General features: G+C 35.3%; 2 pseudogenes; both read left to right on the forward strand.

Moving 5' to 3' along the window:
• The first annotated feature begins 289 nt into the window (after nucleotides 1-289).
• Nucleotides 290-22,395, forward strand: part of LOC149545720 (cysteine-rich receptor-like protein kinase 2) — a 43,242-nt pseudogene continuing 21,136 nt past the window's right edge.
• LOC149545721 (antimicrobial ginkbilobin-2-like protein) lies at nucleotides 20,521-21,626 on the forward strand (annotated as a pseudogene).

Genomic DNA, 22,395 nt, shown 5'->3' on the forward strand with positions numbered 1-22,395 from the left:
CACAAAGACCATCTTGAATGGATATTCTGCAACACCAATAAATATTTCACTCTGCTCAGACTTTAAAAATTTAAATGTTCTAGACTTCGTCAAACTCATAATTGCTTACATTTAACCAGAATGAACATTTGACCTAGAAATACCCAAATTCAAGACCCCCTGTTTCGTTGAACGGAATAAAAAAAGTGGCGTGCGCCCATAAGCAAGAAGGGCCACAACGCTAGGTAAAACCGACTTCTTCTTTTCATTGTTATATACATTAGTGTTGATTTATGCTGCACATTTCATCATGCCAAGATCAAGAACAAAACCAAGCTACGCATGGCTTGTGTTCTATACACTATTAATTTTCGCCATCTCAAATTGTGTTCTGCGTTTAGAAGCTGATCCCCGAACTACTTTCTCAAATCTGCAAATGCCACAGTTTTCAGAGAAAATCGCAACACTATTTTCTCACAGCTTTCCAAAAACGTTTCTTCAGCAGGATTTGGAACGGCTTCAGCCGGGACTGGTATAAATACCATGTATGGGCTTGCACAATGCAGAAATGATCTGTCAAAGGAGGACTGCAACACATGCTATGCAGCAGCACAAAATCAGATTCTTATTTAGTTTCCTGACGACACGGGGGCGCGTATGGTTTATGCTGGATGTTTCTTGCGTTATGAGAACTTGAGTTTCCTTGATCAGGTTTTGGATGTCGGCTACTCCAACGTCCGCATCTCCGGCGCGTCTTCAAATCCTAAGCTTTTCAATGAAACGGTGCTGAATTTCCTTGGGGACATGAAATCCAAGGCTTTAAAAAATGAGGGTTTTCCCAAAGGTGAAATTAGTGCAAACGGATTGCCGACGGCCATTTACGGACTGGCTATGTGTAGGCGAATGCTTAATACGAGCGGCTGTGACCTTTCCCTCTAGGCTGCTATACAGATCATACAACGGTGCTTTTCGCTGCAGGATGGAAGAGCTCTTGAAGCCGGTTGTTATTTGCGGTACTGTACCGTTGCTTTCTTCTCCACTTCTTCCTGTAAGTCATTATGATCTTTTAATTTTTTTTCAAATTAGATTTTATTCCATGTTGTTCAATCGCTATAAGTTTTTGAACATTTCATGAAAAAATAAAAAAAGACTAATTCAGAAACAGCACAGGACATCAGGCCGTGGAAATCTAAAATCTTTAAAGTTTACTGCTAATTCTGTTAAATGTTTGGTAACATTTGGCTTTGATTGTTGCTACAGTAAGCCCTTCGAAGACTGAGATCATCTTGATCGGAACTTTGGGAGGTGTGGCTCTCATTTCTGTTTTGTGGCTATTGTTTGTATTCAGACACTATCTCCGAAAGTTGTGTACTAAAGTCTGCTCCGGCGGCAGGAAGCATGAAGCAACAGGTAAAGGAATATTGTTCTTTCCCAAATTAATGGAATTGAACAAGCCTTGCAATATGATTCGTATTGCAAGACGATTTAAATGATTCTAATTCAGGAAGCTTTATATTAGGAATCGTATGGTAAAATGATTCAAAGAGTTACGTTTTCTAAGAAATTCGAGATTCTTAAAACGAATAGAAGAATTTTAGTTTTCACAAATTGATGAATATAAAAAAGTTTTACAGTAGGCCGCATATTTTATCAATGTTATTTTTCTGAAAATTCCTCACAAATTCATAAAAGCTTAGTAGTGGGATTCGTATTTTAGAATCATTTGAGAAAATAGTATTTTCTCACTAATTAAGAAAACTCAAGAAGCTTTGCAGTAGGGTTCATATTTTAAAATGATTCAAAGAATATTATTTTTCACAAATGGATGAAATTCAAGAAATTTGTATCCACAATAATCGACAGAAATGCTGTTTCCTCAAAATTTGATGAGTCGTGAAATTTTAGAGTAAGATTCGTATTGTGAATTTGGAAATGACTCGAAGAATCTTGATTTTTCGCAAATTGATGAAATTGAAGAAGCTTTATAGTAAGATTCGCATTGTAATTATTGAAAGTAACTAGGATTAAACTAGTGCTTTTGAGTGTTTAATGTCTGCAATTGATCTTAGCAGAAGTATAACTCATTGCCGAGGAAGACTCAAAGTATCACCTCTTCAGCTACGATTCAAGCATGAAGATTGGCGAGGGAGGTTTTGGCCAAGTTTATAAGGTATTCGGATTACAAGCTTTTTATATCTAAAGCATATTTTGAGTGCCGTTTGCTAATCAGATCTGGAATTTTGTGGTGGTAGGGAATATTCTACGATGGCTGAGAGGTTGCAGTGAAAAAGTTTTTCGTACAGCAGTCTACAATGGCATCAGATGAATTTGTTACAGAAGTGAAGCTAGTCAGCACTTTTCGTCACCGTAATCTCGTTCATCTCCTCGGGTGTTGCACATGAGGACTGGAGAAGCTACTTGTTTACGAATTCATGCCAAACATGAGCCTTGACAGACATCTCTTCGGTTTGTCTTGGTCCTTTTCTGAGAAACAGAGCATACCAAATTTTGGGGCTAAATGGTTATTTATCTCTAAAAAAACCCTTGAGGTAATACGGAGAATTTACTGAGCTGGAAAACGCGATTTGAGATTATTTTGGGGATGGCGCACGGACTTGCATATTTAAACGAAGAATACCCCTTTGGAATTCTGCACCGGGATATCAAAGCTGCAAATATACTGCTGGATAACGATTTTCAGGCAAAAATTGCAGATTTTGGACTGGCAAAGCTCTTTCCAGAGGACCAGACACATCTCACTACAAGAGTCGGTGGTACTATGTAAGATATGTTAATGCTCTTTACGTGTTCCATTCTCTCTATTGAAACCGAAAACATAAATATTCGCATAATTGCCTAAAAAATTTCTATGACAGAGGATATACGGCGCCAGAGTATGCTGTTCGTGGCCACTTGACAGGAAAGGCAGATGTGTACAGCTACGGCAGGCTTGTTCTCGAAATCGTGAGTGGTCGAAAGTACTTTGATTATAAACTTCCAACAAATATGGAACTCCTGTTACAATGGGTAAGCCTCAAAGAACATGCTTATTAATCATCAAAATAGTGTTTTTGAAAAAGAGAATAATGTGATTTATTTAGAAATTGATTGTTTTGGAATAAATCACACTTATATTTTCACAGCATCTAACAATCTTTCAAATCTTTCAAAACAGATATTAATTGCTAACGTATTGATATACTATAACCCCAAACAATGCAACCCTCTAAATATTGTTTAGAATGTACGTAGTGTTTAGTAGACAATTTGTCAATTTAGACATTGATTTGTTATGTTATAGATTTTGACCTATAGAATATAGACAACCTATTGCACAAAATTCAATGTAGTAGTACAACCCTTTTTTTATGTATAGAGATCTTTTCTATTAATAAAATATACTCAGTTTACAATTCACAATAAAGGGGTCTAAGGATACAAGATCACCTTATGAAAGAGTTCACACGGCCAAAGTCGGACTAAAAATACGGCCACAACCAAAATCATAAACTATTCATCAAAAAAAATCTTATAAGGTAACCTCAAGCTGCCAAAGTAGTGCCAGCCGAGGGTGGTGGATCATCTTTGTCTTGAAAACCCCAATCATCTTTAGGATTGAGGCGCAGGCTGGGAACAGTCTTGCCATCATCAACAACAGCAACAACAGTGGCAGCCTCCACATCTTTAACCTCTGGCCATGGAGGATAAATCGCCAAGTCCAGGCAAGGCCACTTCCCAAAGTGCGCACAATGAGAACCAGGAGGAGGAGCCAGGGACCAACCAATACCACCACGAGGTGGGAAAGCTAAGCGATGCCTCCATCTGCCATCACCATCGCTAGGAGAGTAGCGGTGAGAAGCCTGGGAGCATGGGGTGTGTAAGTGGTAGCTGGAGGAGTGGTGCTGAGGACGGCAACCGTAGGGTGTTGAGGTCTCCGCTAAGGCATCAGTAGGAACTTTGGCGATAGTACAAAGAGCATTGCCCCAGTGATTGAGCAGCTCCTCCAGGTGAGCAACTTCGAGTGCAATTTTATTAGCTTGCACTTGAATCTGCATAATCACATTATTACAAATGCATGCCTTAGTATACATAGCAATGTTAACATCCAAAAAAATGTGTGTGAAAAGAACAACATTCCTATCTTTCCATAGAGAAAATAGGATCTCCAGCCTGAAGGTGTGCCAAATCTGGGTGAACTTTTGACGAATTCTGGGAGAGTCACCCACTAGAATCATATGCCAAGAGAAAGACTCAGGTCTGAATGGCTTGAAAAAATCATGAATCCAGTGCCAATAATTTTGAGCATGCTTGTAGAACCAAAATTTATGCAAGAAAGACTCTGGTTGTCTACAAAAGGGGCATCTAGGGTTAGGAACCCAATATGTTTGAGCCGAGGCCCCAGGTGAAGACCTTGGAAGGCTAGGCACCAAGCAAAATGTGCAATCTTGGGTTTAGTTAGAGCATTCCATATGGTGTCAAAGTGTTTTCTCCATTGAGAAAGAAAAGATTGCAAATGCCATCTGTGGTTTAGCATATCCACCATGGGAAGATGAGGCAAAAGCCATCTGTAACCCAAACTTGGCTTGTAATTAGAAAAATGAATGGCAAGAAACCACCTCCAATCAAGCCACCAAGGGTGAATAGAATGAATCCCCACTTTATGAACTAAGTGAATAGGGATGGAAGAAAGCAAAAGATCAAAAGTCGACCGATTTGAATGGACAAGGTGTTATTGTACTTGCATATCTTCCTAGGTCATGAAACTCATGGTGACCTGTGAAAAGAGGTCCTTAGGAGTTCTGATGCCATGTTTGAAAAAATGCAGAGCACTAGCCCCTTGAGTCTTGGCAAGGGGAGTACCCTAAATAGAAAACAAGGGAGACCACCATATGTTATGCTAATTCAAGGAGAGGCCATTGCATAAATTCATCTCTAGCCCATCGAAGCCAAGGCTTAACAGCCTCTCAGGCTTTCCAGATGCTCTTGATGATGAAGGAGCCCTAAAACGGGCTCATGCATAATGAGAAGGGTTTGGAAGCCAATCCCCTTCCAAGAAAGCCTATTGATAGGGAAGCTGAAAGAAATGCAATGCCAAACTAGAATATTCCAAGCTTCATCTCTTGAGACAGACCTAATAATCCATTTTGTACAAAGAGCAAGGCCTTGTCTCCAAGTGGAAAGCAAGCCAAGACCACTGGTCTCTTTTGGGAGACAACAAAAATTGCACGCCATTCTATGAAAGCCATGGTGATCAGAACCAAAGGTCTAGAGAAAATCTTTGAGCAATCTTTCCAACTTCATATAAGAAGCTTTGGATGGAGCCCAGCAGGAGGAGTGATACACATGAGTGGCCACAAGAATCTTTGAGAAAATCTAGAATTTTCTTGTGAGGGAGAGCAGCTTTGTGATCTAGTAGTTGAGCTTTTTGCTAATCTTAGCCAGCACAGCATTCCAAAGTTCCACAACTGACACCTGGATTGCAAAAGGAATGCCAAGAAAGCGGAAGATTTCTCCATGAGCAACCAATTTCCACTCAAACTAGCTGAGCCAAGGTGGAGCTAGCAAAAAGGACTAGTGGAAGCAAAGCATTTTATGCCATTGAATGGCAGAACCAGATGCTTGACAAAAGGTATCCACGAAACTTAAAGCATTATTGATGTTTTCTTCATCCTCTAAAAGAGTGAGAAAAGAATCATCAGCAAAGTGTCCATTGACTAATTGGGAGGATGATTCAGGCAAGAAAATGCCATGAACTAGTCTTGAGGACATAGAATGTGCAAGTAAATATCCAAAACTTTCTGCAACAAGGATACAAAGCACAAGAGCTAGCAGACAACCTTGTCTAATGGAATGAAAATGTCCAAAAGCCTTAGATTGTGAATTGTTGATGGTAATGCAAGCATTAGTATCCCCAAAGAGCATATCCATGGATTGGAGGAAGTTGGGGCCAAAACCCAAAGCCTAGAGCATAGCCAAGATGAAGGGTCATTCAATGCAATCATAGGCTTTAGCAAAATCTATCTCTAAAAAGATGGCCTTTTGATTGGATAGTTTGTGAGCCCATTCCATTCCCTCCCAGATAGAAATGATGTTGTCAAGAATATATCTTGACTTGATGAATCCAATTTGCTTTGGTCGCACAATTAAGGGCAACATATGCCTAATTTTGAGAGAGAGTGCCTTGGCAATGATCTTATACAACACATTCAGAAGGGTGATGGGTCTCCAATTACATGTCCCCTGGATCACTAGCTTTAGGTATGAATTTGATATTTCCTTTGTTTATAATGGCTCCTAATCTTTTAGAGTGATAGGCTTCAAGATAAACTTTGTGCAGATCGGGACCTATATGCTCCCAAAGGTGTTTGTAGAATTCACAAGGAAACCCATCACACCCAGGGGACTTGTCATCCACCATGGAGTAGACCACCTCTTTAAGGTCTTGGAGGGAAAGAAATTTCTCACAGAAAGCACATTACTTGGCTGCTAGATAATTTGAAGTAATAGAAATACACTTTTTGAGAGCTTCCTCTTGAGCAACAGAATTTCCCTGCGAAACAAACACGTTCTCATAATGATGAAAAAATGCTTGTAGGATGGCGGGGAGACTAGATAGAACAACATTTCCTTGTTTGATTTTTTTAATCCCAACATTGGTATGACGGGCACAAAGAGCCTTAAAAAACTCCTTCGAGGCTTTGTCACCAACCTCCAACTAGTGGAGACAAGCTTTGATTCGGGCTCCTCACGCAACATAATTATCAACAATTTGGTTGTCATGGTGAAGCTTGGAAAGCTAAATTTGCAAGTCCACATTAAAGGGATTGAGGGTGAGGGCATCAAAGGCTTTTTTGACGGCAAGCGTGCTAGCTTCATATGACCATTTATGAAATGTAGCCAATTGTTGCCAAAAAATGCATAAGAACCAAGTAGTTCTAGTAATGACATCATTCCACCATTGAATCCATCCCTTTTGAGAATGCAGACATGGCTCCAAGTTCCAAACATGTACTATGTGCAAAATGGTAGAAGCATGCATCAGCACAGACGTGTTGAGAAAGAACTGAGACTTGGCCACCTTTGGGATAGCTGTTTGCCAAGAAATGACAAAATAAATGGGGTGGTGGTTAGATAACATCACATTTGGTAGGGGAATGACAGGAAAATATCAATCCTTAGAAAAAGAGAAAACAAATAGCGCAGTGACCATAGCACGATCTAGGCATTTTAATATGCGGTCAAAGCTAGCTCGAAAGTTGGACCAAGTGTGCCAAACCCCACTATCCTGGCGGCGATTGCTATTGGGATCAAAAAGGTCCAATTTATTGTGCATGTAATACTAGGCTTGTCTTTCCCAAATTGTCCAATGAAAAAGTAGAATGTTATCTTTGTCAGAGGCCACTTCAACCATATTAAAGTCCACACACATAACCCAAGTAGCTGGCCAGGCCCACATCTAGGATCTTTCCATAGCATCATTGGAAGCATAAACATTAATGACTCCAAAAGAATGATTGTTAATAGAAGGAAAAATCCAAATAATTCTATGTGTGGGGTCAAAACTATGTGAAATAACAGTAGAATGAAGGTGAGGTGACAGGAGAGTAACTACACCACCTTGGCCAGCTTCGTGCTGGGAAGAAAAAATCACGCCATCTTGCAAAATTATGCAGCATTTTGAAGAAAGCATGAAACCAAAAATTTTAACTTCTTGTAGATAGAGAAAATCTAAATTACCAAGTCTATGAAGGACATCCCAAACATAGTACTTTCTAGGGAGGTCTATGAGACCTCGACCATTCCATGATAGGAAGTTCATGAGAACTCTTCCATATCATCTTCGTCCTCAAGAGAGGAGTAGCTATTTTGCAAGAAGGTAGAAACATGGTTGAAGTCAGATGGAAAACCCTCTAGACTTACAACCTGACATTTTACCTCTGGTATCTCTGCACATCCAGGAGGACTACGAGAATGCCACATCATTGGTGGTGCTATGGAAGAAGCAGCAAGAGGAGTTTGTACCCAAGCTAAGGCAGAAGCCCTAGCAGCTGCCTTAATCCCTTGTGAGCTAGTAGGGTTTGAAACTTGCAAAACTCCAAAAATAGTTCCTTTGTCTGCCATTTGCGTCCCTACGCTAGCTAGAATTGATGCTCTTGTATGGATAGGAGGAACCATAGTGACCACAACATAGGACTTCTTGGGGGGCAAGGGATTTGAGGGAGCCTTGCCCTTATGCCCAATAGTAACCCATTCTTCTTTTGTCCCTTCAACCTATTTGACAGGCACCTCTTTAGGCATGGGCTTGACCCTAGGCATAGCTAGAGGGCAATCCTTGATCTTATGTTCTGTGGACTGACACCTATAACAGGTGTTAGGAAGGTTCAAGTAAAGAACCTTTTGAGAGAAGGTTTTAGTCTCAATCTAAATTTCCACAAAATCCTTGAGATCCTTGGAAAGATCCACCTCTACGCAAATGCATCATTGTAGGCAGGCATTGAAGAATTTCTTAGGCTCCTTGTTGACAACTTTGCCAAGGGCTTTGGCAATGGACTTAATGAAAGGCCAAAACGGTAGGTGTAAACCTGGGAACTCGACCCATACGAGAACCCTAAGCTTTTTGTCGTCCGAGACTTTGAAGTCTCATGACCATTTTTGAAAAAAGGTAAAGAAGAATGCACACACCATTTTACATATCGCACTATTAGTATGGTACCTCACCTTTGGAGCTATGATTTTTGCCCCCTATTTTACATATCACACTATTAGCATGGTACCTCAACTTAAAAACCCTCTTATTTAGGCCCTCATAACTAGGGCTTTCTCAAACTATGCCTTCCCCCAATCAATGATTGTTTAAACAAGAAGGTATCATCAGAGATGTCTTCCCCTAATCAAAAATGAAAAGAACAATGTAAACAGTCAAATTATTTTTCAAATTTTTTTGCTTAGCAAACTACCCATTCCCATCCTTCCAAAATAGAAAAAGTTTTTCTATTTTTCAACTCACCTATTCACCTATTTTTCAACTCTTTATGAAATCTTCAAATGAGGGTTTAAATTTTTCTTAAACAAAGATAATTTTGGTATGTTTAGTTCCAAATTTTATTTATACATTAGCAAGTATCAAATTAGGGCTTCCCCAATGATTGAATACCTTTAATAGTGGGAGTGCTACAATGTATGCTTGAAATCCTACAATGTATGCTCGAAATACTCCTGATAGTTTGAGTTTAGGGGTGCACTAGAAATTCGAAATGCTCCAAAATGCTGCACTAGAAATCTAAAATGTGGCTTATCAGTTTAATTAATAACATCTTCATAAAAAGATGTGGATTAAAATAGAAAGACAAATCAAATTCAATAGTATGTTAAAACCTAGGGAACAAAAATTAAACTCATAAACATGGTTAAACCTCATCCTCAACTATCACCTTGACAAGAAATATAAATTAAACCCTTAAAAATTGTAACCTAAATGTGTAACCTCAAAACTTGAAAATATATAAACATTCTCTTATTGTTAACCTAACTACATCTCATTCAATGGTAGTGTGACTATAACTTGGTTATACCCACTAGAAATTCCTATGAGAGAGAGAGAGAGAGAGAGAGAGAGAGAGAGAGAGAAATCCTCAAGTGAAATGCTCAACTGACCGCATTTTCTGAAATGCTCAAAAGTGAAATGTAGCTTAACTAACGTTTGGTACTTTTTTTAATATATCTTTATGTTGTCGTGTTGATCGCAACTGAGACCAACACAAAATAGAAAACATTGGTCAGAATTGTGACCAACACAGGCATGCTATTAAAAAAATCCAAAAGTTTCCTTTATAATGATGACCAACCAAGCAATTTATATTTGTGGTCAAAATTTAAGGTTGAAATTTAGGGTTAAATGTACTAGTGGATAAATTGAGATTGCAAAAACCTAAATGTCCACATAATTGTGAAACATATGTTGCATCATAGTCACATTCACTATAGTCATCTTTGATAGCAATTTTAGATTTCAAACCAAGATTTAAATAGAATGATTCTTCATTGTACATAGGGTCAAACTAAACCGAAATAACTTCATCACTTTTTGTGGCTATCAATTCTGAAAAATTTTCATCCAAATTTAAAATCTCAATACTTGAATCAGTTGTAGAAGAAGACTTACATTTGGCCAACATCAAGATTTGAATAGCTTCCATTTCACGATAAAGAAGAATATAATCCAGCTTTGAATCTTCTTCATGGTACTGCAAAATTTTGTTAGCCACTAAAGATCCCTATACAAAATCGGTTCTTGCATCTTTTTCTTCAACTGAAATTCTAGACTTAGTGAAAAAATTATCATTAAATGTTTTAGCCTTTCCATCAATACAAATTTCATCTAGAATACTCAACTTTGCATGGTCTTCAGAACAAAATGGTTCTAATATAGGATCATTACAAACTTTTGAAATTTGAAAATCATTTCTACCATAATCTTCAACAAAATTTAACTTTTCATATCTAGGAAGTGCATTAATCATAGAATGATTTTCAAAGACACCTCATACAAAAGATCATCTCTCTTTTCATCAAATCTGAAACTTTCATTATTAGGAGCAAAATAAAGCATGGTCTAATTTTCATTTTCCATGGTGCTTACCAATTCCTTGCCATTGTCAACAATGCCTTTCTCCATGGAAATTTGTTCTTCTGGAAACTATGGTATTTCTTGTTCTCTAAGAACTAGGAAATTGACTGATATTGGTTCTTCTTTTACTAATTTTTCTTTAGGTAAACTTGTTGAAACATACATCCCTTTTCTTCGGTCTTCAACATTATAGTATCTTTGGATCACACACTTTAATAGTAGAGTGGATTTATGATCTTCTGGGGTACTTAATCCTTTTCTTTTAGCTTTAGTAATACTTTGATTAAATTTAGTCCAAAGGAATTGTAAGTTAGGATCACTCTCAACATTTATTTCTTCAAACGTGGGTTTCCTTCTTGGTTGAACTCTTTGCTCACTCAAGACTTAAAAATTATAGGAAACAAAATCAAATAGGACTTCTAAAACCACTTCATCATCCACCTTTAATTCATTGCTTAGTTGCAACACCCTTCCCTCACAATGCTACAATAACTTCTTTTTTACCTCCAATCTATCATCTTGTGATATTTGGAACAAACACTTCTCCATAAATAAATTGGTGCATGATCTTCTTCAATGCTCAAATTCATTTTTCTCTCTAGAGTAATGCTTTCTCTAAATGCATCAAACAAATCATGTAATACTGGATCAAGTGTTTCATGAAGTTCAATCAAAGAAGGATTTGGCCTTCTTCCTTTCACAACTTTAATGGGCATGGTCTTTTAATAATAGAGTCACCAATCTCCTACAAGTAGAGATAATAAAAAAAATTTGAAAATGAAAGCACTGGACTCTCCAACTAGAAATGATGAGAATCAAAATAGAGTCACCAATCTCAAGTAGAGATAATAATAAAAATTGAGGAATTAAAACTTCAACACTAATCATCTTTTCCACTTCCTAAGAAAAATCACCGAAAATCTATTGGTAAACAAATTGTTCTTTTCAATGTAACTCTTAAATGCCCAAACCTATGAGAAACAATTTGATACCAATAGTTGGATAATCTATCATAAGGTTGATAGATTTCCTCTGAATTAAAAAGTATAGTTCCCTTATCAATGATATTCAATGAATCTTGTTTCATTCCTAAACTAATTGGGTATATTCTTAACCTGAGAACAAAAGAGGAAAAGCAAGCCAGCCCTAGATAGAACTAACTCAAGCAGAGAATTTAGTTCTACACCTAGCCAATCCCAAGAATTTACACTTCCTATGACTCCTTGACATTGGTAATGCAATGTGAATGCTATGTATGCAAATGCAATGCAAAACGAAATGAAAGAGAAAGCTAAATAATCCCAATTGTTGTAATAGGAATGTTTGCAAATACTGTGAGCTACAACTCATTCATTATTCAACAGGAGATGCAAGATGATGCCCAAAACTGAAAATAACAATACTCTAATTGATTATAATCAAAAGAGAAATAACTAAATGCTCTGATTTGGAATAAAACACTTGTTTTCTTAAACATCAAAAATAAGAATTCTTAGATTTTATTTTCTCATAGCTTATGCTAAATCTATTACAAAAACTCAAATTCTTAACATGCATAATGAGAATGTAGAAAACTAAACGAATTTCCTTCCCCCTACTAGCTAGCTCTTTGTCTCTCACCAAAAAGAAGAACCCTACATATTAACAAAGATTTACTATAAATAGACTTCTTCATAGCCATTCAATTATCCAATGGTGACCTTTCAGTTCTATAATTGTTTCTTCCTACAGATTCTCTTCACATTCCAATTGGTCTATTTTAGTGAATTTTCAATTCTATAATTGACTCTTGTCTCTTTGATTTCCCATATTTTTCCTTTTGAAAACTGACATACGTATAAACTATGATTTATAAGGATATACACTAACATATTTGAATGATGTTTGGACAAATGATATCAAAATATATTAAATTCAAATCAAAATGTTCCTTTGCTGGTCAGACTGAAAGATAATTTTGCCTATAAAGTTGGGTCTCATTGTGAGAGTCATATCTTTTTATTCCACTATTGGATCGAGCTCATCTTTGCATATGTTTTTCCAAACTTAGTTATCTTCATTATAACTAGAGAAATAAAAAAAAAATCATTTATTCAAAAGAAATGAGCTACTAAATGCTAGTCTATATGAATGTTACAAAATCAAAATTAATAAAATAAAGTTTCGAGCCACTCTTCTTTCACATGCTATGTAACCGAGATATCTTCAATTTGTGAGTATGTTATCTTCCATTCTTACCATCTTGATTGTCTACCTAATTTTGGGAGTGCGTCTCTAGAATGCTTGTGGCAAAAAATCCCAAATGGAGATTGAAAAGCATATCAAGTTCTCAATTTTCCACTTCTTTGTTGTAGGTGAAATTTGCACATTCTAGCAATAGTTACACTTTGTAAATAATTAACAAGAAATACTTCTTCTTTGCTATCAGGTCATTGGTTATAGAACACTCCAATTCATTCTTTGTGGAAATTTTACTTTTGTCTTCTCCCTTTGTGGAAAACTCCAACCAGACTACGAAAGGCATAGTAGAAAATGAATTTTCCACTTCATATTGAAGTCATGTTGATGTCCAAATCTTCAAGTGATAAATCATTATGAGATTATGATTATTTGTTTAATCAATTAAGAGCTCTTTTCCATCTCTCTATTGTAGATTTGATGCTTGGTTGAAATTCCATTTTTGAGTGCAGAAAGTGCACCCGATCTTCAATCTTCCACTTCCATGTAGTGGGCACAATTCTGGTGTATATTGATTCATAAATTACTTTTATGAAATGATCTTGATACTAGACCGCATGTATCTTCATTGTGGATTGAGATTTTCCTTTTCTCTCCTCAAATGTAAAATCTAAAAATGACTACGAAAGTCATAGCAGAAAATGAGTTTTATTCTACACTTTTCCCTTTGGTGGAAAATTAAACATTTTCTTCTCCAATGGAAAATCTGAAAATGACTATGAAATGCGTAGCAGAAAATGAGTTTTCCACTACGCTCTTTTCCTTAGGTGGAAAAACCCAAGTCAACTACTCCATTGCAAAAAATTCAAGAAGTGCTTCTCCATGGTGGCGAAATGAACTTTGATTTCAAAACATGTACTAGAAAATGAATTATTCACTTCTTTAAAAATTTGTTGGATTTTTACCATTTTGCTTCCACATCTACATATCTAGACTTAGAAACAATTCAATCCTTAATAGAAACTTTCTTAGAATCAAGGAATACATTAGTGAAAATTTGTCATGGGTGGCAACTTAAAAATTTTAAAAATTGGGGTGCTTTTAGTGTGGCTAAAACTGGCTCTAAATGGGGATTATGTGCTGCAAAGTGCATAAAAAATCCAGTATCTATAGCAAAAGACAAGTTCCTATCCATTGGGCTATAGATTCTAAGCACAAATAGGACTATCAAAGAATTTCTTGCTAGGAGGGCGAAGGGGAGCAAGGCAAAACAAAAACTGAAAAAGCAGGAAACACTAAGCTAAGCACACCGACACTATGGAAACAAAAGCTTATTTATAGACATAGGTTAGGAGCTCTCACCAAAATGAAAGAGAGTAGGGAGAAAATCAAACATAACCATTAACCGGAAAGGAGAAGTAGGATCCTTTCCAGAAAAGAAACTTGCACTCCAAAAAGCTGCAACAAAACCATTTTCTTTCCATGACTTCATCATTGTCGAAAGTGAATCCAAAAGCATGCTGAAAATATGTGACCCAAAAATATTTTCCAAGAAACCATGCTTTGTGATAAATTTTTTATTCTTCTTAATCCTTTTGAATGTAAGATTTAGAGTCATTCCCAATCTCAAACTAAAACTTAGACATCTCCAAGGAAAATATCATATCATCTTTATTATCCAAACACTTGAGACTACCATAATCAAAAGAATTTCTAGCATCCATGGTGCTCTCAACATAACAATTTGCTTCTTCAAGGTGAGGCTAAATCTTGACTAAGATAACTTCATCACCTTTTTCTTTCATCAAATCTAAAAATCTTTCATTTAAAATAGAGATATAGATTTGATTAGTACCTAAAATCTTGATAGGAGCATTACCATTAATTGGCAAAGAGAAGTATGAGCCTCTCCAATAAAGTGGGTTGTGTTTTACAAGGCTGAACCAAAACCAAGACCTCCTAGAAAACTCTTCATGTCTAAATGCCACACTAATATATTGCTAGAAATTAGTGAGCCAAAAATTTTTCCCAAACAACTAGGCCTTATCATAACGTCTAATTTTTTGGAATTTCATCTAGACATTACTTCTCATGTATTCAACCATTCTTTTCTGAAGAGAAAAATAATCACAAACTTTTGGAAAAGATGTTGCAACATATTCACACTCATAACTTTCAACTTGATCACTCTTAAGAGAAATCCTAGTAGATAAATTAATATTGCAAAAATTTGAATGTCCACATAATTATGAAACATATGTTGCATCATAGTCACATTCACTATAGTCATCTTCGATAGCAATTTTAGATTTCAAATTGAGATTGAAACAGAATGATTCTTCATTGCACATAGGGTCAAACTGAACCAAAATAACTTCATCACTTTTCGTGGCTATTAATTTTTAAAAAAATTCATCGAAATTTAAAATCTCAATACTTAAATTACTTGTAGAAGAAGACTTACATTTTGCCAACATCAAGGTTTGATTAGCTTCCATTTTGTGATAAAGAACAATATAATCTAGCTTTGAATCATCTTCATGGTGCTGCAACATTTTGTTAGCCACTAAAGATCCCTGTACAAAATATGTTCTTGAATCTTTTTCTTCAGCTAAAATTCTTGACTTAGTGAAAGAATTCTCAATAAATGTTTCAACCTTTCCATCAATAAAAATTTCTTCCAAAATACTCAACTTTGCATGGTCTTCAAAGAAAAATTATTCTAATATAGGATTGTTATAAACTCTTGAAAATTGAAAATCATTTCTACGATGATCTTCAACAAAATTGAACATTTCATATTCTAGAAGTGTATTAATTGTAGAATGATTTTCAAAAGACACCTTATGTGAAAGATTATCTCTATTTTCATCAAATCTAAAAATTTCGTTATTAGGAGCAAAATAAAGCATTATCAAATTTTCATTTTCTATGGTGCTTAACAATTCCTTTTTGTTGTCAAGGATGCCTTTCTGCATGGAAATTTGTTCTTCCAAAAACTATGGTATTTCTTGTTCTCCAAGAACCAAGCAATTGATGGATATTGGTTTTTCTTTTGCTATTTTTTCTTCAAGTAAACTTGCTGAAACATACTTCCCTTTTCTTCAGTCTTCAACATTAAAGTATCTTTGGATCACACACTTTAATAGAAGAGCAGATTTATGATCTTTTGAGGGATTTAATGCTTTTCTTTCAACTTCAATAATACTTTGTTTAAATGCAATCCAAAGGAATTGTAAATTAGGATCACTCTCACCATTTATTTCTTCAAATTTGGGTTTCCTTTTGATTTTCTTTCTTGGTTGAACTTCATTCTTACTCAAGACTAAAAAATTATAGGAAACAAAATTAGGTGGGACTTTTGAAACCACTTCATCATCCACCTTTAATTCATTGCTTAGCTGCAACACCCTTTCCTCACAATGCTGCAATAACTTCTTTTTTACCTCCAACTCTTTCATCTTGTGAGATATGGAACAAAAACTTCTCCATAAAAAAATTGGTGCATGATCTTCTTCAACGCTCAAATTCATTTTTCTCCCGTGAGTAATGTTTTCACTAAAAGCATCAAACAAATCACACAATACTGGATCATGCATTTGATGACGTTCAATCAAAGAATGATTTGGCCTTCTTCCTTTCACAACTTTAATGGGCATGGTCTTTTAATAAAAGAGTCACCAATCTCCTACAAGTAGAGATAATAAAAAAAAATTGAAAATGAAAGCACTCGACTCTTCAACAAGAAATGGTGACAATCAAAATAGAGTCACCAATCTCAAGCGGAGATAATAATAAAAACTGAGGATGTAAAACATCAACATTAATCATCTTTCTTGCTTCCCTAGCAGAGTCACCAAAAATCTATTAGTAAACAGATTGTTCTTTCTAGTGTAACTATTAAATGGTTGAACCTATGAGCAACAATTTGATAGTGTATCACGAGGTTGATAGATTTCCTTTGAATTAAAAGGTACAACTCCCTTATCAATGATATTCAATGAATCTTGTTTTATTCCTAAACTAATTGGGTATGTTCTTAACCTAAGAATGAAAGAGGAAAACCAAGCCAACCCTAGAAAAAACTAACTCAAGCAAAGAATTCAATTCTACACCTAGCCAACCCCAAGAATTTACACTTCCTATGACTCTCTGACATTGGTAATGCAATGTGAATGCTATGTATGCAAATGCAATGCAAAATGAAATGAAAGAGAAAGATAAATAATCCCAATTCCTGTAATAGGAATGCTTGGAAATACTCTAATCTACAACCCATTCATTATTCAACATGAGATGCAATATGATACCCAAAACTGAAATTAACAATACTCTGATTGATTATAATCAAAAGAGAAACAACTAAATGCTCAGATTCAGAATAAAACCCCTGTTGCCTTGAACATCACGAATAAGAATTCTTAGATTTTATTTTCTCATAGCTAATGCTAAATCTATTACAAAAACTCAAACTCTTAACATGCATAATGAGAATGTAGAAAACTAAACTAAGTTCCTTTCCCCTAGTCTAGCTGTCTGTCTCTTGCAAAAAAGAAGAACCCTACATATCAGCAAAGATTTACAATAAATAGACTTCTTCATAACCATTCAATTATCAAATGGTGACCTTTTAGTTCTAAGATGGTTTCTTCCTACAATTTCTCTTCACATTCTAATTGGTTTCTTTCTGTGACTTTTCAGTTCTATAACTAACTCTTGTGTCTTTGATTTCCCATATTTTTCCTTTTGAAAACTGACATACTTATAAACTATGATTTATAAGGATATGCATTAACATATTTGAATGATTTTTGGACAAGTGATATCAAAATATATTAAATTCAAATCAAAATGTTCCATTGTTGGTCAAACTAAAAAATAATTCTACCTATAAAGTTGGGTCTTGTTGTGGGGGGCATATCTTTCTATTCCATTGTTGGATCAAGCTCATCTTTGGATATGTCTTTCCAAACCTATTTATCTTCATTCTGACTAGAACAATAAAAAAAAAATCACTGAGTCAAAAGATATGAGCTACTGCATGTTGATCTATATGACTGTTTCAAAATAAGAATTGATAAAACAAAGTTTTCAGCCACTCTTTTTTCACATGCTATGTAACCCAGATGTCTTCAATTTGCCAGTATGTTATCTTCCATGCTTACCATGTTGATTCTTTACTTAATTTTGGGAATGAGTCTCTAGAATGCCTGTGGCGGAAAATCTCGAATGGAGATCAAAAAGTGTATCAAGTTCTCAATTTTTTGCTTCTTTGTTGTAGGTAAAATTTGCACATTCTAGCAATAGTTACACTTTGCAAATAATTAATAAGAAATACTTCTTTGCTATCAGGTCACTGGTTATAGAACACTCCAATTCATTCTTTGTGGAAAATTGACTTTTGTCTTGTCCCTTTGTGGAAAACTCCAACCTAACTATGAAAGGTGTAGCAGAAAATGAATTTTCAACTTCATATTTAGTGTCATGTTGATGTCCAAATCTTCAAGTGATAAATCATTATGAGATTATCATTCTTTTTTTAATCAATTAAGAGCTCTTTTCCTTCTTTCTATTGTGGATTTGATGCTTGGTGGAAATTCTATTTTTGAGTGCAGAAAGCACACCCAATCTTCAATTTTCCACTTCCATGTAGTGGGCACAATCTTGATGTAGATTGATTCATAAATTACTTTTATGGAGTAATCTTGATACTAGACCCCATGTATCTTCATTGTGAATTGAGATTTTCCTTTTCTCTCTTCAAATGGAAAATCTAAAAATGACTATGAAAGGCATAGAGGAAAATGAGTTTTTTGCTATGCTTTTCACTTTGGTGGAAAATGAAACATTTGCTTCTCCAATGGAAAATCTAAAAATGACTACGAAATGTGTAGCAGAAAATGAGTTTTCCACTACACTTTTTTCCTTTGGTGGAAAATCCTGAGCCAACTACTCCATTGCAAAAAATTCAAGAAGTGCTTCTCCATGGTGAAAAAATGAACTTTGACTTCAAAAAGCATAACAAAAAATGAATTATTCAGTTCTTTAAAACTTTGTTGGATTTTTACCATTTTTCTTCCACATCTGCATATCTAGACTTAGGAACAATTCAATTTGTCATAGAAACTTTCTTAGAATCAAGGAATACATTAGCAAAAATTTATCATGGGTGGCAACTTAAGAGTTTTAAAAATTGGGGTACTTTTAGTGTGCCTACAATGACCACCATGTCTGTATGGATTCTAATTACCCTATATCTATATGATTTGCTAAATTGAAGAATCTTGCAAATGGGTTGCAATACGAACATATATTTGTATGGAAAATGATAAATGAGATGCTTTTGTACTTCTATAAACATATTCATTAATCTAAAATATTGTGTACAATGAGTTTGTAGTGGAACACTTTGGCTAGTGTTTGTGTTCCCTTTATGATGTCTTTTATTTTTAAGGATCTTTTGTTAATTTCCGTTTGACTAATTTAAAGAGGTACATGTTTTATTTGTCTTTCTCAATTGGACATATAATTTGGCTTTAATTTTATATGTAACATAAACATACTTTTTGGAGCTACAAATTGGTATTACATTTTGATACTACAAAAATGTATCACTTGTGCTCTTATTTACGGATGAAAGTATTTATCAATGTGTATATGTCAATAAAAAATATTTTGAACATAGGGTTTAATGTCGATCACTATTTTGATTATTGTTTAGGATCCTCTATTGATTTTCCTTTCATTAATTAGAATGGCATATGTTTTTCTCATCTTTCTAAGCTTTGTATACATTTTAAATTTGATTTTATATGTACTACAAACATTCATTTTGGTAATAGACATGCTTATATTTATGACTTGAAATGTTTATCAAAGTGTATTTGTTAAACAATCATCCATATTTACTAGCTATACATGGTTTCATTTATTTTCTTTCTTCTACCATGAATTTTTTGTATATTATAAAGAAATATTTGATTTTACTATGTGGATGTCTTTATAAATAAATAAGCAAATGAATAGATTTTCTTTTGAATAGAAGAATATTTATACTTCAAATTAAACTTTTCTAATTTATATTGATACTTATCAAAATAATTTGCTATGTACATTCTAATAATAAATTATAGAAAGTAATTTCAAATATTTAGCAAAAAAAAAAATATTATTATCTACAAAGTAATAAAAGAATATAAAATACAATATGAAGTATTTTCTACTACAAAATGATGAACAAGGAAATAAATTATCTATATAATATTTAGAAAGAATAGGGAAGAATCTATAATACAATGACAAATTGTGAATCTTTTATGCATGTAATAATAATAATTAATCTACCTTAACCTCTTATCTCAAAATAAATTTAAAAAATAAAAAATTAGAAAGAACCAAATATACAAAGACCATCTTGAATGGAGATTCTTCAACACCAATAAATATTTTGATCTGCTCCGACTTAAAATTTAAATGTTGTAGACTTCGTCAAACTCATAATTGCTTACACTGAACCAGAATGAACATTTGACTTGGGAATACCCAAATTCAAGACCCCCGTTTCGTTGACCGGAATCAAAAAAGTGGCGTGCGCTCATAAGCAAGAAGGGCCACAACACTAGGTAAAACCGACTTCATGTTTACATTGTTATATACATTAGTGCTTCAAATTTTAGAATGTTTTTAAAAGTTCTTGCTCTGCAAGCTGCGAAAGATTTATGCTGCACATTTTCATCATGCCAAGATCAAGAACAAAACCAAGCTACTCATGTCTTGTGTTCTATACACTCTTAATTTTTTCCACCTCAAATTGTGTTCTACGTTTAGAAGCCGATCCCGAACTACAGAGGCCGGTCATGGCTGTAGTTCGATCAAATATGCAAATGCCACAGTTTTCAAAGAAAATCTCAACACTGTTTTCTCACAGCTTTCCAAAAATGTTTCTTCGGCAGGATTTGGAACGGCTTCAGCCGGGACTGGTATAAATACCGTGTATGGGCGTGCACAATGCAGAGATGATCTGTCAGAGGAGGACTGCAACACATGCTATGCAGCAGCAGAAAATCAGATTCTTATTTACTGTCCCGACGACACCGGGGCGCGTATGGTTTATGATGGATGTTTCTTGCATTATGAGAATTCGAGTTTCTTTGATCAGGTTTTGGATATCGGCTACTCCAACGTCTGCATCTCCGGCGCATCTTCAAATCCTAAGCTTTTCAATGAAACAGTGCTGAATTTCCTTGGGAACATGAAATCCAAGGCTCTGAAAAATGAAGGTTTTTCCAAAGGTGAAATTAGTGCAAACGGATTGCCGACAGCTATTCACGGACTGTCTATGTGCAGGCGAATGCTTAATATGAGTGGCTACGGCCTTTGCCTCCAGGCTGATATACAGATCATACAACGGTGCTTTTCGCTGCAGAATGGAAGAGCTCTTGAAGCTGGTTGTTATTTGTGGTACTCTACTGTTGCTTTCTTCTCCACTTCTTCTTCCTGTAAGTCGTTGTAATCTTTTAATTTTTTTCATATCAGATTTTATTCCATGTTTGTTCAATCGCTATAAGTTTTTGAACTTTTCATGAAAAAATTGAAAAAAGACAAATTCAGAAACAACACAGGACATCGGGCCATGGAAATCTAGAATCTTTAAAGTTTATTGCTAATTCTGTTAAATGGTTGGTAACATTTGGCTTTGACTGTTGCTACAGCAAGCCTTTCGAAGACTGTGATCATCTTGATCGGAGCCTTGGGAGGTGCAGCTCTCATTTCTGTTTTGTGACTGTTGTTTTTATTCAGACACTGTCTCCGAAAGTTGAAAGGATTTAAACAAAAAAATTAAATGTCGCAATAAAAGAAATACACAACACCGGATTTATCCTGGTTCACCACAATAGTGGCTACGTCCAGACTGCAGAGTATTGAATTAATAAGAAAAAGTTGTTTACAAAATGAGCAGGAGCAGCATATAAATGGGCTCCAATAATATTACAAATGAAGAGTCTTTGGAAACCAAGAGACTCGATTATTGGAGGGAACAAAGATGACTGTTGGCCTTCACAATATCAACAAACTCCCACCTGAAGGACAACCAATGTTGCAACTGATCACCCAATACCCTGCTCAAAAAATGATATATATTTTCTTCACAAGCCCAAGAGAAGTTCTAGCACATTCAAACTTCTCTTTGGCAATAACCTTCGTGAATATATCAGCCGGATTGATTTTGATGTCAATCTTGACAACGTTCAGCTTGCCCTCTTCGACTGCATGACGAACAAAGTGAGCATGTGCATCAACATGCTTGGAGCGATGTTGGGATGACTGATTATGTGCCATGAAGATCGCACTAAGGCTGTCACAAAATAGATTATATTCATTTTGACGAACTTTCAAGTCACCAAGTAACCGCTGAAGCCAAATCATTTCCCTTGCACCCTCGGAAAGAGCTAAGTATTCAGCTTCAACTGAAGAAAGAGCAATGGAATGTTGCAACCGTGATGCCCAGCTGATCGCAGCTCCAGCAAATGTGAAGGTGTAACTAGTGGTAGACCTTCGTTTATCCAAGTCTCCAGCAAGATCAAAATCAGTGTAACCTTGTAGTTGAATTT

The sequence above is a fragment of the Cupressus sempervirens genome, chromosome 7 (assembly GCF_028749045.1).
Source record: "Cupressus sempervirens isolate cs-2001-9-10 chromosome 7, ASM2874904v1, whole genome shotgun sequence".
NCBI lineage: Eukaryota > Viridiplantae > Streptophyta > Pinopsida > Cupressales > Cupressaceae > Cupressus > Cupressus sempervirens.